Consider the following 15,126-nt stretch of genomic DNA (forward strand, 5'->3'; position numbering starts at 1 on the left):
CTCTACAAAAAAAATTAGCCAGGCATGGTGGTGTGCGCCCATGTTCCCAGCTACTTGGAAGGCTGAGCCCAGGAGGCAGAGGCTGCAGTTAGCTGTGTTTGTGCCTCTACACTCTAGCCTGGGCAGCAGAGTGAGACCTAGTCTTGAAAAATAAATATAAAATAATAGAATGCTCTTCCCAGCTAAATTGTAAGGTTTTTATATGTTAGTGTCCCCATGGTATATTGTATGTTGTAGGTACATACCCCTATTTATTATATGTTATGGTGTTTTTAGGCAATGAGATTTTCAATATTAGCTACTCATGATTTGCAACAAGTTCGGTCTTTATGAAATAAACTTCATTCAAATCTTTGAATTCCATTTTTAAGTGCAGCTACAGTTGATACCTTAGACAAATGAAAGATTTGTCTACTTCTTAGTTCATTCCTACAGAAAATAAGAACATCTAGTATCTAATATGATCCCTCATGGGCCCTCAAGAAATACTAGTCTTTTTTAGAAAGTCTAGTCGTGGGTCTGTTTCTCTTTATTCCATTGTGTCTGCCTGCCTTGTTATTGCTGTGTCTAGAAGAAAATTAGCATGGCTCCTTTCGTTGCTGTTTTGTACAACTTTTGTATCCTCACTCAGAAGCAAGATCCTTGGAAATGAAATGCTATGTCAAAAACCAGACGAAAAAAACACAACAACAGAAAACACATTTTTATAACTACTTGATTCAAGATTTTGTTTCTAGGTCTTGAAAATGTTGTATGTCAACCCAAAGGTCTTGGGAAGTCCCCCTGAGTCATGAATGGGTGTGGTAGGACTGGGATGTGGACCTCTGGGCTTTGCTTCTGATGATAACTTCTCCTAGGGCAGCAGTCATGCTGGGGACAGCCGTTTTGTCTGTTTATCTCTAGGCCTTGCACTGTCCCTGTCATATAATAGATGCTCAATACATGTCTTTTGAACTGAACTGCATTGGCCTGGCCATGGTTTAAGCGTTTGGACCAATAACACCCTGAGTGTCAAGTTCCTCCTCAGTCGGGCTGGAGAGTCGAGAGCGGGTCATGGTGAGTTGGTCTTTTTGTGTAAGAATCCCTAGTGGCAGCAGCGCCTTGTACTTAAAAATAGAATACTACCAACATCATCTTCCTTCCCAGGATGACAAGGCATTGAGAAAATTAGAATGTGTATATTTTCTCCCTTTTTTTTTTTGAAACAGTCTCACTCTGTCCCCCAGGCTGGAGTACAGTGGCGCGATCTCAGCTCACTGCAACCTCCGCCTCCCGGGTTCAAGCGATTCTCCTGCCTCAGCCTCTCGAGTAGCTGGGATTACAGGCCCGTGCCACCAAGCCGAGCTAATTTTTGTAGTTTCAGTAGAGACGGGGTTTCACCATGTTGGCCAGGCTGGTCTCGAATTCCTGACCTCGTGAGCCACCGTGCCCGGCCTCTCCATTTTCTAAGACATGCGTTTTTTCATTTGTACATACGTATCTCAGCATTGATACCCCCTCTACATTTGTTTATAAAACAGTGGTACATCTTGTAATCAGTAGCTTCTTAGAACTGAGGAATTCGTTTTGTCATCACTCTGAAAGGCAGTTTAGCACAGTACAGTTAAGTCTTCACTCCATAGGTTCTTGGAAATTGCAATTTTAAATGAATGAGGTATCATGAAAGCAATTTGACCACAGGCTAATTGATATACATAAGACTTAAGTTCCTTCCAAAATACGTACAATGTTAAACACTGAAATAAAGGTAAGCTATACATACATTTAAGAAAGATTAATTTAAAAACAAGTAAGATGATTATTTAATCAGTTATTCCAGCTCGGGGTTTCTGGTGGATGGAGCCTGTCCCAGCAGCTCAGGGTGCAAGGCAGGGCACCAGCCCTGGACAGGATGCCATCCCATCACAGAGCACATTCATACACAGCCAGAGTCGCTCAGACTGGGACAGTGTAGACATGCCACTTTGCCTCATGTGCACAGCTTTGGGGTGTGGGAGGAACCCTGAGGACCCAGAGAAAACCCACGCAGATGTGGGGAAAACGTGGAAACTCCACCGATAGTGGCCATGGCCAGGAATCCTTTTTTTTTCCTCATTAACGTTATAACAAAATGACATTGAATGAAATGTTATTCAAGGACCTGCTGTAGTTACAAATTGGTTATTAGACGGGTTGAAGTCTCTGGCCACTTTCTAGCTGATGTTAAGTTTCTCATCTGACTTAAAAGTCCAGGAAAGACAAAATGATATTATTTAGCACAGCAGCCTGACTTATAGTAGAGCATCAGTACATATTACCTATAGTTGTTTTCATGAAACTATTTCACCAGAAGTTTAGGGATTTATCCTCAAAGGCATTAGGAGTGCCTACACGGCACATAAGGGCATTGTTTTGTATCATACCACAAGTAGCACTTAAGGTTGGAATCATTGCTGACCCCAGTGTAAAATGCCTCTTTCTGGACCAGAAATTGGAAAGTGAAATTTGCAATTCATCCCATGTTATTTATTTATTTAGAGACAGAGTCTTGCTGTGTCACCCAGACTAGAGCTGGAGTGCAGTGGTGCAATCTTGGCTCCCTGCAACCTCTGCCTCCTAGGTTCAAGCGATTCTCCTGCCTCAGCCTCCCGAGTAGCTGGGATTACTACAGGTGTGCGCTACCACACCTGCTAATTTTTGTATTTTTAGTAGAGACAGGGTTTCACCATGTTGGCCAGACTGGTCTCAACTCCTGGGCTCCAGTGATCTGCCTGCATCGGCCTCTCAAAGTGCCAGGATTACAGGCGTGAGCAACCATGCCCGGCCCTCTGTATTTTTGATGGGATGGATGGTTCAACATTTAAAGAGAACCTAAAAAGTTAAAAGTAAAAGCAAAGAAGTCTTAATAACAAAAAGCAACTTCATGCAATGTCACTGTTTTACTGCATCTTAATAAAGAAATGTGGCCACCTTAGACCCAGAATATAATCAATTTTTAATTGTCTTTCTTGGATAATATCAGGATAGAGTGTAATAAGTTAGGTTAACATATTAGCTTGCATCTTGTCAGGGAAAATAGGTAGATCCTCTGAACACAGAGGAAGGAGGGACGTCCACGTTTGTCCTGTTTAGTGTCATACTGAAGAAGAGTATGACCAGCCAGTGCTGGGCGTTCTGCAGCTTGGGACAGATGTTGGGGGGAAGGGCACTGCCTTTCTTGTGAACTTTCTTGCCCAAGGGACAAATGAGCTAAGCAGTACTACGTTATTAGTGGGATGTGTATGTGTGTGTGTGTGTATGAGAGAGAGAGAGAGAGAGAGAAAGAGAAAGAGAACAGAGCCTGTAAGTCTCGCCATTTTGCCTTTTCAGACAACCCACCCCCACCCCTCAGCATAGGAATGTAGTCCTAACCCCAAGCCACTGCTTTTTCTGCTTGCAGTTCTAAACTTGAGCAGGTCTTGGGGGCAGTTCACCAGTGCACCACACTACACTACTCACAGCAATCTTTTTTTTTTTTTAAACAGTGATTTGCACTGATCTAGCCTCTAAGGGGTAAGGGCCGAGATGAAGCAGAGAATTTATTTTTATATTATGTCATCTGGTGCAGAGACTGCTACATAATCAGGAGTCAAAAATCTAAGGGAATAGGCTGTGAAGTCATTTTGTCCATGAGTTGTGTTACAACACATTCATTCATTGTAAACAATCACCAACAGTCATTGCCATAATTTATTCTTGGCAGTAAATTGGGTTTTCTAGTGACAGAGTAAGCCATCAGAATTAAGCAACCAGGAGCTCCAGTTCATGTGTGCTGGAAAAGATGTTTGCGAGACTTCAGGTACCACTACCTCGTATTAAAGGTGAGCAAGTGGAGGCCCAGAGAGGGCAGGTGACTTGCCCAAGGTCACACAGTGGGTTAGAGCCATATCAAGGACTAGAACATTGGTAATCCATCACATCGTCCTTAAACCTTTCTGCCCCACTTCCTGTTGACACAATAGGCAGGATATTAAACTCCAGTTTCATTCCTGGGGATTGATATGAAAGGTTTTTTACTTGTCCAATCCCATTTTCCTTGTCCAGGCAGATGACAGGTAGTAATTTCAGAAACTGAGCAAGGGATGGTGAAAGCTAGATTGTAGTGGGCTCTTTTTGGTTTGGTTGTTATGAGTGCTCTCAATGCAAAGCTTAGAAACCTCTCCAGAGAAATAATCAGCTCTCCAAGGAGTGCTCTTGCAGACTAGCATGTTGCCTCACTTGCTGGTGTGTATCTTCCTATAAATTCCTGGTATCCAGTGTCCATACAGGAGAAATTGGCTGACTTGTTTTCTTGCTGTGTTGTATGACAGATAATCAGAAATGTAACTCTGGTGCCTTGTCATGTGCCCAGAGGAAGTTAAATGTGCTTGCCTTTAATATGTATATGTATACACACACACACACACACACACACACAGCAGTTAGAAAATAGATGTTTGTAAAATATGATTTTTTTAGGGAATATGTAAAAACTGGCATCTCTTCAGATAGACATAGAAGTACTAAAAAACCTTGGTTAATATGTCTTGTTTGTATACTCCATGTGGTGTGTTTTACACAGTATCTAAAGGTGTTGCCTGATTTTGAATTAGTTAAAAGACAGGTTAGAGACGTGGGAGAAGAGTATGTTGTATTTCTTGTCTGATCTGAGGAATTTTATATTCCTGAAGTCTATAATTAGGTGCTTGTGTTGATTGTTTATTGAAACAAAGCTGAAGGTGGGGGTGAGGGGAGTGCCACATAGTGGAAAACACTCTATGGCAAACATCTGAGCTTTACTTAAAAGCATGGGCTGCAAAGAAATGTAAATTCATTGGCTTAATTGGAAGAGAGTATTTATAGAAATTGAATGATCCAGTAAAACTAAAAGCCTGGCTTCTTTCATCTTCAGAGACCTGCCTTAGTAAATGCTGTTCTGGAAATCCCTTGCCTGCAAAGTGGACTTTGCCATCCAATTTCTGGCCTCCTGGCAGTCAGTCACTTTGACCTAACCCTATTGCTTGACTCGTATTTACTACGTACTTTCCTTTTTTGGCTTAGGGTTGTACTGAAAATGTACATGTAAAGAAAAAAATGTCCATGTACACTGAAGTTTTCTGATTTTTTATATAGCTCCATAATTTGATTTCAATAACTATTACAAAGAAACTTTTATAAGAAGATACAATTTGAAAATCTTGCTGTCCAGCCTCTTCCCATCTACTCTGCCCGCCTACTACGCCTTTTATAGTTCACCATATCCATTAGGTTCTCGAAAATTCTTCCACTGTTTATGCAAATCTTTAAATTTTTAAATACTTTTATTTTCCTTCTTAGAAAAGGTGACAACTAGATGCTATTCTGCACCTTGTTTTTACATGGAATCATATACCTTAATAAGCTTTTCAGACACTCTTTCAATCTTCTGCTATTATGAAGTTGCAGTGAATAACCTTGTATATCACTTCATACATGTGCAGGTGTATCTGTAGGGTAATTTCCTATAAGGGGATCCGGATTTGGGCCAGCAGATATGTGCATATGTATTTGTGATCGTGTGGCTAGCCCCTCCTTTTTTTAACTTTTATTTTAAGTTTAGGGGCACATCTGCAGGTTTGTTATATAGGGAAACTCGTGTCATGAAGGTTTGTTGTACAGATTATTTCATCACACAGGTATTAAGCCTAGTACCCATTAGTTATTTTTCCTGATCCTCTCCCTCCTCCCACTCTCCACCTTCTCTGGTAGGCCCCAGTGTCTGTTCCCCTTTATGTGTCCATATGTTCTTCTAATTTAGCTCCCACTTATAAGTGAGAACATGCAGTATATGGTTTTCTGTGCCTGTGTTAGTTTGCTAAGGATAATGGCCTCCAGCTCCATCCATGTCCCTGCAAAGAACACAGTCTCATTATTTTTATGGCTGCATAGTATTCCGAGGTGTATATGTACCACATTTTCATTATCCGGTCTATCATTGGTGAGCATTTAGGTTGATTCCATGTCTTTGCTATTGTGAATAGTGCTGCAGTGAACATACAGTATGCATGAGTCTTCATAATAGAACAATTTATATTCCTTTGAGTATATACCCAGAAATGGGAATGCTGGGTTGAATGGTATTTCTGATAGTTTTTTTGGTCCTTGAGAAATCGCCACACTGCTTTCCATAATGGTTGAACTAATTTATACTTCCACCAACAATGTATAAGCCTTTTTCTTGGCAACCTCACCAGCATCTATTGTTTTTTGATTGTTTAATAATAGACATTCTGTCTGGTGTGAGATGGTATCTCATTGTGGTTTTGATTTGCATTTTTCTAATGATCAGTGACATTGAGCTTTTTTTCATATGCTTATTGGCTGCATCACATGTGTGTCTTTTGAAAAGTGTCTGCTCATGTCCTTTGCCCACGTTTTAATGGGGCTGTTTGTTTTTTTCTTGTAAATTTGTTTAAGTTTCTTATCGATGCTGGATATTAGACCTTTGTCAGATGCATAGTTTGCAAAAATTTTCTCCCATTCTATATGTTGTCTGTTTACTCTGTTGAGAGTTTCTTTCGCTGTGCAGAAGCTCTTTAGTTTAATTAGATCCCATTTGTCAATTTTTGCTTTTGTTCCAATTGCTTTTGGTGTCTTTGTCATGAAATCTTTGCCCGTTCCTATTTTCAGAATGGTATTGCCTTGGTTGTCTTCCTGGGTTTTTATAAAAGTTTTGGATTTTATACTTACCTTTAATCCATCTTCAGTTGATTTTTATATATGGTATAAGGAAAGAGTCCACTTTCAATCTTCTGCATATGGTTAGCCAGTTATCCCAGCACCATTTATTGAATAAGTAGTTCTTTACCCATTGCTTAATTTTTGTCAGGTTTGTCGAAGATCATATCGTTGTAGGTGTGCGGCCTTACTTCTGGGCTCTCATTCTGTCCCATTGGTCTATGTGTCTGTTTTTGTACCAGTACCATGCTGTTTTGGTTACTGTGGCCCTATACTATAGTTTGAAGTCAGGTAGCGTAATGCCTCCAGCTTTGTTCTTTTTGCTTAGGATTGCCTTTGCTATTCAGGCTCTTTTTTGGTTCCATATGAATTTTAAAATAGTTTTTTCTAGTTCTGTGAAGAATGTTGTTGGTAGTTTGATAGGAATAACATTGAATGTGTAAATTGCTTATGTTTTCCCATTTGTTTGTGTCATCTCTGATTTCTTTGAACAGTGTTTTTAATTCTTATTGTAGAGATCTTTCTAGTGTATTCCTAGGTGTTTTATTCTTTTTGTGGCAGTTGTGAATGGGATTATGTTTCTGATTTGGCTCTTGGCTTAACTGTTGGTATATGGGAATGCTAGTGGTTTTTGTATGTTGCTTTTGTATCCTGAGACTTCGCTGAATTTATGTATCAGCTTAAGGAGCTTTTGGGCTGAGACTGTGGGGTTTTCTAGATATAGAATCATGTTGTCTGCAAACAGAGGGTAGTTTGACTTCCTCTCTTTTTATTTGGAGGCACTTTATTTCTTTCTCTTGACTGATTGCTCTGGCCAGGGCTTACAATATTATGTTGAATAGGAGTGGTGAGAGAGGGCATCCTTGTCTTTTGCCAGTTTTCAAGGGGAATGCTTCCAGCTTTTGCCCATTCAGTATTATGTTGGCTGTGGATTTGTCATCGATGGCTCTTAATATTTTGAGGTATGTTCATTCAATATGTAGTTTATTGAGGATTTTTAACATGAAGCAGTGTTGAATTTTATTGAAAGCCTTTTCAGCATCTATTGAGATAATCACGTGTTTTTTGTCTTTAGTTGTTTATGTGATGAATCACATTTATTGCTTTGCCTGTGTTGAACCAACCTTGCATCCCAGGGATAAAGCCTACTTGATCATGATGGGTAAGCTTTTTGATGTGCTAGTGGGTTTGGTTTGCCAGTATTTTATTGAGGATTTTTGCATAGATGTTCATCAAGGATATTGGCCTTATTTTTTCATTGTGTCTCTGCCAGATTTCGGTATAAGGAGGATGCTAGTCTCATAGAATGAGTTGGGGAAGAATCCCTCCTCCTCAATTTTTTGGACTAGTTACAGTGGGAATGGTACCAGCTCTTTGTACGTCTGGTAGAATTTGGATTTGGCTGTAAATCTGTCTGGTCCTGGGCTTTTCTTGGTTGGTAGGCTATTTATTGCTGATTCAATTTCAGAGTTCATTACTGGTCTCTTCAGGGATTCTGTTTCTTTCTGGTTCACTCTTGGGAGGGTGTATGTGTCCAGGAATTTATCCATTTCTTCTAGATTTTATAGTTACTGTCGCTTGCCCTTTCAGTGGACTATTTTTGTTTTTTTAAATGGAATGCTTCACAAATATGCCCCTTCCTTGCACAGGGGCCATGCTAATTTTCTCCGTATTTTTCCAATTTTCATATGTGTGCTGCTGAAGCGATCACCCTAAGTACTGTTTGATTTTTGCACTCCTGCCAACTTAATTAGGGCTGCACCAATAGAGTGGGTTATCAAACTTTTGGATTTTTGCCAATCTCATTTGTAAAATATACTATATCGATATGGTTTAGATTTGCATACCTTTTTTAAAAAAGCAAAAGGCTGGACATCTTTTCAAGATGTTTAAAGGCCATTTGTTGGCCAGGTGCGGTGGCTCACACCTGTAATCCCAGCACTTTGGGAGGCTGAGGAGGGTGGATCACGAGGTCAGGAGATCCAGACCATCCTGGCCAACCAACATGGTGAAACCCCGTCTCTACTGAAAATACAAAAAAATTAGCTGGGCATGGTGGCACACACCTGTAGTCCCAGCTGCTCAGGAAGCTGAGGCAGGAGAATCGTTTGAACCCGGGAGGCAGAGGTTGCCGTGAGCCGAGATCGCACCACTGTACTCCAGCCTGGTGACAGAGTGAGACTCCATCTCAAAAAAAAAGAAGCCATTTGTTTTTCTTGTTTCTTTCTTTTTGTTTGTTTGTTTGTTTTGCAAACTGTACTTAATTCCTGTACGTGATTTACTCTTCTGTTGGATTCTTGCTCTTTTTCTTGTTGATTTGTAAGGGCTCTTTATATAATAGGGAGATTAGCTCTAAGTCTGTGATATGATCTTCAAATTTTTCTTGGTTTATCATTTCCTTTAGCATTTGTGGGGTTTTTTTTGTCTTATACAGAATTTTCCATTCTTTCTTTTATGGCTTCTGGATTTCGAGTCACAGAAAGCATTTCCACCAACGCCTTCCACACATACACGCACAAGAATTGACCCATATTTTCTTGCAGAATTTCTATGCTATTACTTTTTTTACATTTAAATATTTGCTCCATTTGAGGTTTATCCTGATATTCTGTTAAGTATGGATTCAAGTTTTTTGTTTTTGTTTTTGTTTTGGAAATAGGCTCTCACTCTGTTGCCCAGACTGGAGTGCAGTGGTGCAGTGACGGCTCACTGCAGCCTCGACCTCCTGTGCTCAGGTGATTCTCCTGCCTCAGCCTCCTGAGTAGCTGGGACCACAGGTGCACACCACCATGCCTGGCAAATTTTATTATTTGTGGAGACGAGGTCTCACTATGTTGTCCAGGCTGGTCTCTAACTCCTGGGCTCGGGCGATCCTACCTCAGCCTCCCAAAGTGCTGAGATTATAGGCAGGAGCAATCGTGCCTGACTCAACTTTATTTTTTGTAGATGGCTACCCAATTTCCCTGACCACTTAGTCAAAATGCCCACCTTTCCTCCCACTGAAGTGCCACCATTATAAAGTAAATATTTTGTAAATGAAAAATGCCCACTATTCCCTTGTAAAACAAGAAACCGTGGGTCACCATTTTTTGGAAAGAATGTTTCAGTTCTCTTTTTAACTCAAGACAGCTCTTCCACTTTGTCTTCCAAGGATAATATTTACTCCAGAGTGAATGAATGAGGTTAACAACCCACCTGCTTGTTTCTCCCTAGTGGAATGTTAACATTTTGCCTCTTGGCACAATTCTCAAGATTTATCTTAAGACCCTGTCTCCTTTCACTCAAAGTCTTTGTCTCTTTATCACAAAGCCTGAAGAAACATTTCTTGTTACTCAAGGACCATGCCTTTTATGAGCCCTAAGAACAGGAGTTATCAAAGTGTGGTCTTCCCCAGACCAGCAGTCTCAACATCAGCTGAGAATTGTCAGAAATGCAAACTGCCATCCTTGACCTACAGAATCAGAGACCCTGTGTGGACAAGCCCAACAATCTGAATTTAACAAGCCTCTCAGGTGTTTCTGAGCATGCTCAAGATTGAGACCCATGACCTTAGAGGTAATATTTAATTTCATAATGGCAGTTTACAACCCTATAGCACTGCCTTGTGGGCGGATGGGTTTGGTCCTAATCTTCTTGACATGTAAAAATGTAGACTCACAGCAGGAAGTGATAATATCTGTTCTTTAAAGGTGGTATTCTTAGAGTAGGAAACTTTTCTGAGTTTTTTCCAGGAGTCACAAAGATATCTCACTAGGACTGCTAGTGCTTTGGACTAGAACACCTTACATCCAGAATCTTGCCACTGGGTCAGTGCTTCCCTTTGTCATATAATAAAAAACCAGCAAAACTGGTTTCTATAATATGCTAAGGAGTTTTGTAGTGTTGAAGACTTGTCTTACCCCCACAAAAGCATCATTGTTCCTTCTCATCCCTTGCCCCTCTGCCTTTAAGATTAATTTGATACCAGAATGGCAAATACTTCTGATGACTGTTAGCCACGCCATAATGGTGCTTGTATTTGGCAGGTTAAGGCAGAGTTCCCATACCTCTGAGCCTAATTGCCAGCCAGGGTTCAGCTCAGAGCAGTAGTTCGAAAGTTTTTCTGGACATTAGACTCCACTGGATAGCTTTTGAAAATTCAACTACCCGGGCCAAATCCATGTAACTAATTCTATATCTCAGGGGTGGAACCCAGGGATCAGGATTTTTTTTATTACCCAGCCAATGACAATGTATATCGAAGTTAGTTTAAGAACAAAGGATGTGCACATTTGTTTTAAAGTAGTTTTGGTTATGATAATAAGAATTATAAGAGGGACCAAATATCAAATGCAAGAAAATGGTCCTGAATGCCAATACAATCAGAATAAGAAATGCATAAATAGCGACTTGCTTGAAGCTGAAATCAACTCCTTTTTGGATGCCTTTCTTGTCTTTTGAAGAACACATGTTGTAGTATGTGTTTCTCTCCATATCCTGTGTGTTTCATTGTAATAGTCTTGCTGATTGATTTTGTTGGCTGCAAGCAAAGTGATAAAATGCCAGTGGATGCCTGTGCCAGGGAGGTCAGGACTGGACTTTCCCACTTGGCTCTGTTTTGATGCATTTAGCAGATTGATTCCAACCCTCTTTGGAGACTCTGACCTACAAAAGCGTCTGTTATCTTTGAGAGCTCCAGGGAAAGCTATGGACCTTTCTAGATCTTTTCCCACCTTTTGGCCCATCAGATATTGCCTTGTCCACAGCAGAACTTGACGATTCATCATAGAAGCCTATGGTTTTATTTATTGACCCTGCTGTACAATTTTCCCTGTAGCGAGTCATAGTTGGCTGAAGAGAGAGTCGAAGATTAAATACAAAACTTTCTAAACATCCTGTTTTCCCTCAAGACAGGGCACTGTTCTTAATAAACTGAACATTCTTTTGCACTGGCCCTGGGGCAAGGGTGTCCCAAAAGCTTTGACAGGGGTGCCATTTGGTCATAAACAGTGTGGTAATAGGGTGGAGTCAGAAAGAAATTCTCTCATCCCTTTTACAACTCCAGGCAATTCTAGAACCAACCCTTGGGAACCCAGGGAAAGAACTCTGAAATGATACGCTGGCTGAGGCTTGCCGTGGCCACACCTCAGGGTTAAGCATTGAAGGAGCTAGGCAAAGAGCGTGTGTGTTTAGCTACAAACTAAGTCACAGATCAAGAGGCTTTTGGTATTCTTCCATTTTTGCTTAGAATTCTATGATGGTTTTTGAAATATATTGTCCTTTATGTTCTTACCTGTAATCTCATAAGTTTCTGGTAAATTTAGCTTTTGCCAGGTTCAGGTGGGTCTTACCCAGAGATGGTCAGAGTAAATGAACAAAAGAAGAAATTGATTAGGATGTGAAACTTCAGATATGCTCACAGGCCTTCAAGCCCTAGAAAGTAGTATGCCAGTGAATTTTCTAGTCCTCTCTACACTTTGTACAGATGAAGAAACCGAGACCCAGGGAACTCAGCCAAGGTTTCTTGCCATTCCTCCAGTCCCCCAGTTAAAAAAAAAAAAAAAAATTAGGTTCTATTTTGCAAACTGACAAGGAGAATTATACAATGGAAATAACACTCATTTTAATGTATCTGTTCTTGTAGTTTCTTATTTTATTCACCTTTATAAACCATTCTGAGAACATTGTCATAAAGAGCATTCTCCTAAATTGGAATGTGATTCAAATAGTCCTGTCTCCTTTCCTCCTTGCTTTTTATGAAATGACTGCCTACACGCACTCGCGCACATATTTTAGTGAGCAATGCAATGTGCGAATACAAATAGAAATAGATTTTGTTAAAAAAAAATTAATGTCAGTCCACTAGTTTAAAAAGTACCAAAGTCATTACAAGATTCATTAACTATGTTTAAGAGAAGTATTGAGCGCTTTTGGGGGGATTAAATAATTTTAATTTATAAATAATGGCCTCAGATTCATAAACCTTAACTGATTGTAGAGATTATGAAGGTTTGTTTCTCACACAGTTAATTATTTGTTGCTTTTTAAATAACCAGATAATTACTTTGCATTTGTAATGATTAATTGCAAAAAGTTGGTTATAAGAATCCCTAGATGTATTCTCAGGTAAGATCTCATGCAGAATTCTTTGAAGTTCATTTGGGGTCATTTATCAAGAAAAGCAATGCATTTCAGGTTTATGAACTCACTTTGCCCACAGGTGAGGTTTCCAGGCTTCGAACCAGCAGGAGGAGAGTCAGTGGGAGGATCTGACGTAGGTATGGCTTCAGAGATGAAGAGAGTATTTCTCCTCCGCACCCCCTTTGCCTACACCTAGAAATAAGTTTAGCCTAGGGAAAAAATGTTCCCTGACTTGTCAGGTTCAGCTAGTGTACACTTTGAGATCCTTCATTCTCTCTTTTTCTTTTTGAGATGAAGTCTTACTCTGTTGCCCAGGCTGGAGTACAGTGGTCCCATCTTGACTCACTGCACCCTCCGCACCCCAGGTTCAAGCGATTCTCCCGTCTCGGCCTCCCAAGTAGCTGGGATTACAAAAGCACACCATCATCCCTAGCTTATTTTTTCTTTCTTTCTTTTTTTTTTTTTTTTTTAGTAGAGATGGGGTTTCACCATGTTGGCCAGGCTGCTCGATCTCTTGACCTCAGGTAATCCGACCACCTCGGCCTCCCAAAGTGGTGGGATTACAGGTGTCAACCACTGCACCTAGCCCGTTCTCTCTTTAATCTCCCAATTAACGAACATCTACTGCGACAGCATCCATTACCTAGAATTGTAGGAAGGTATATAGGATAGACGTAGCAAAGAGGTAAGTGGGTAAGAAAATAAACACTCATAAAAAGGAGACAAACTGTCAGAGTGGTCCCCTAGCTACACCTGCCACAATTGCCTCCTGAGAAGTCCTTGTTCTGCACGAGCTAAATTCCCATTCAAATAAATTGTTGCTCTTCCTATAATCATTGAGCTGCTGAATAGAGCCAGGGTCCTTGATAGACGTCATAGTTTGTTATTGACTTTATCACCAGTAAAAGTTAATACTGTCATCCCTTTCCTGCAGCAACACACTACCATTTTTTTTTCCAAAATTAATTTAGGTAAAGAACATTTTTCTTCGTATAATTTTCATTGAATTCAGTATTATCAAGTTTGTATATTTTTAGAGCTTTTGGATCGCTATTCCAGCCCACATTTTTCATAGCAATTTGTCTAGTATTTCTTCAAGATCTTTTTATGTTCATTTGAAAAATGAACATGACTTCATATGTATTCATTAGCAATCACTGCCGTAGGCCTTTCTGTTTGATTTTTCTTCTGAACCTCAGAGATAGTGGCTCATTATGAAGTAGAAAAAGGCTAACTAAGACCTTGTTCTGAACTTACAGTGGGTAAGCAAGAGGCTTCAGATCCATAATCTCTATCAAAATGTTTGCCCACATTACTGTAACAGGGAGTCATTCAGAATGAGAGTGGAGGAATTTGACTCCTTTTAAAGAATCGCATGTGCTTTTTCTACTTTCATGGTTGTGTCGTTTTGCCGGGGAGATTTTGAAAGAGAAGACTCATATCTTGTCTTCCCCATACCGAGGGGTCTTTAACCCCTAATCTATAAATTAAATAGGTAGGTCAAGCAATACCTACCAGAGTTGGTTGCTCTGCCCACTGGCTCCTCTCTGCACCTCCCTCCCAGACCATTTCTCCACTTCCTCAGCCTTAGAAAAAACAGCTCACTCATGGTGGTGCTTGCCGGTGGACCTTGGAGATAAGCTTCTATTCTTGGTTGTTTTTAAGAAAATTGAATTCTCTTCTTAGAGCCAACCCATGTCTTATCAGTGTAACTTTACTCACTCTCCAAGCCCTAATTCCATTCTGTCCTTTAAACATTAAGAGATTTCCCAAAAATAGGCTTGTCAGTAAAACTCTGGTGTGACAAAGGGGCAAAAGTGTTGCTTTTTTGTGTGGAGATTGCATTTTTAATATTCTGTTCCCCAGAAGTGGTTCCAGGATGCTTCCCTAGAAGTCTTTGGGAAGAACAATTAGAGTAAGAAAGGTTCTTCCATTATCTGCCCCAGGCTGGGTGTCTTCGGATGACTCTGTCACCTCACAAGTTGTTCAATCCTGTATTTAGCTTGTCAGGGATCATACGAAATGGGGTCTACATCAGATTTTCCACAGTTGTTTTTTTCTTTAGTGATATAGCCTGGAAGGGCTGGGGGCGGTGGCTCACGCCTGTAATCCCAGCACTTTAGGAGGCCAAGGCGTCTGGATCACCTGAGGTCAGTATCACCTGAGACCAGTCTGGCCAACATGGTGAAACCCCGTCTCTACTAAAAATACAAAAGTTAGTCTTAGCCTAGCGTGGTGGCCGACACCTGTAATCCCAGCTACTCAGGAGGCTGAGGCAGGAGTCTCACTTGA

General features: G+C 40.5%; 1 protein-coding gene and 1 non-coding gene across 4 annotated transcripts in view; one reads left to right on the forward strand and one right to left on the reverse strand.

Moving 5' to 3' along the window:
- E2F3 (E2F transcription factor 3) overlaps window positions 1-15,126 on the forward strand; it is a 91,776-nt gene that overhangs the window by 42,183 nt on the left and 34,467 nt on the right. The gene's annotated exons all lie outside the window — the stretch shown is intronic.
- Window positions 8,321-8,425, reverse strand: LOC112209621 (U6 spliceosomal RNA). Its single transcript, XR_002944449.2, has one exon. It is a non-coding gene; the product is annotated as a U6 spliceosomal RNA (small nuclear RNA).

This window comes from Pan troglodytes, chromosome 5, assembly GCF_028858775.2.
Source record: "Pan troglodytes isolate AG18354 chromosome 5, NHGRI_mPanTro3-v2.0_pri, whole genome shotgun sequence".
In the NCBI taxonomy this organism is placed as follows: Eukaryota; Metazoa; Chordata; class Mammalia; order Primates; family Hominidae; genus Pan; species Pan troglodytes.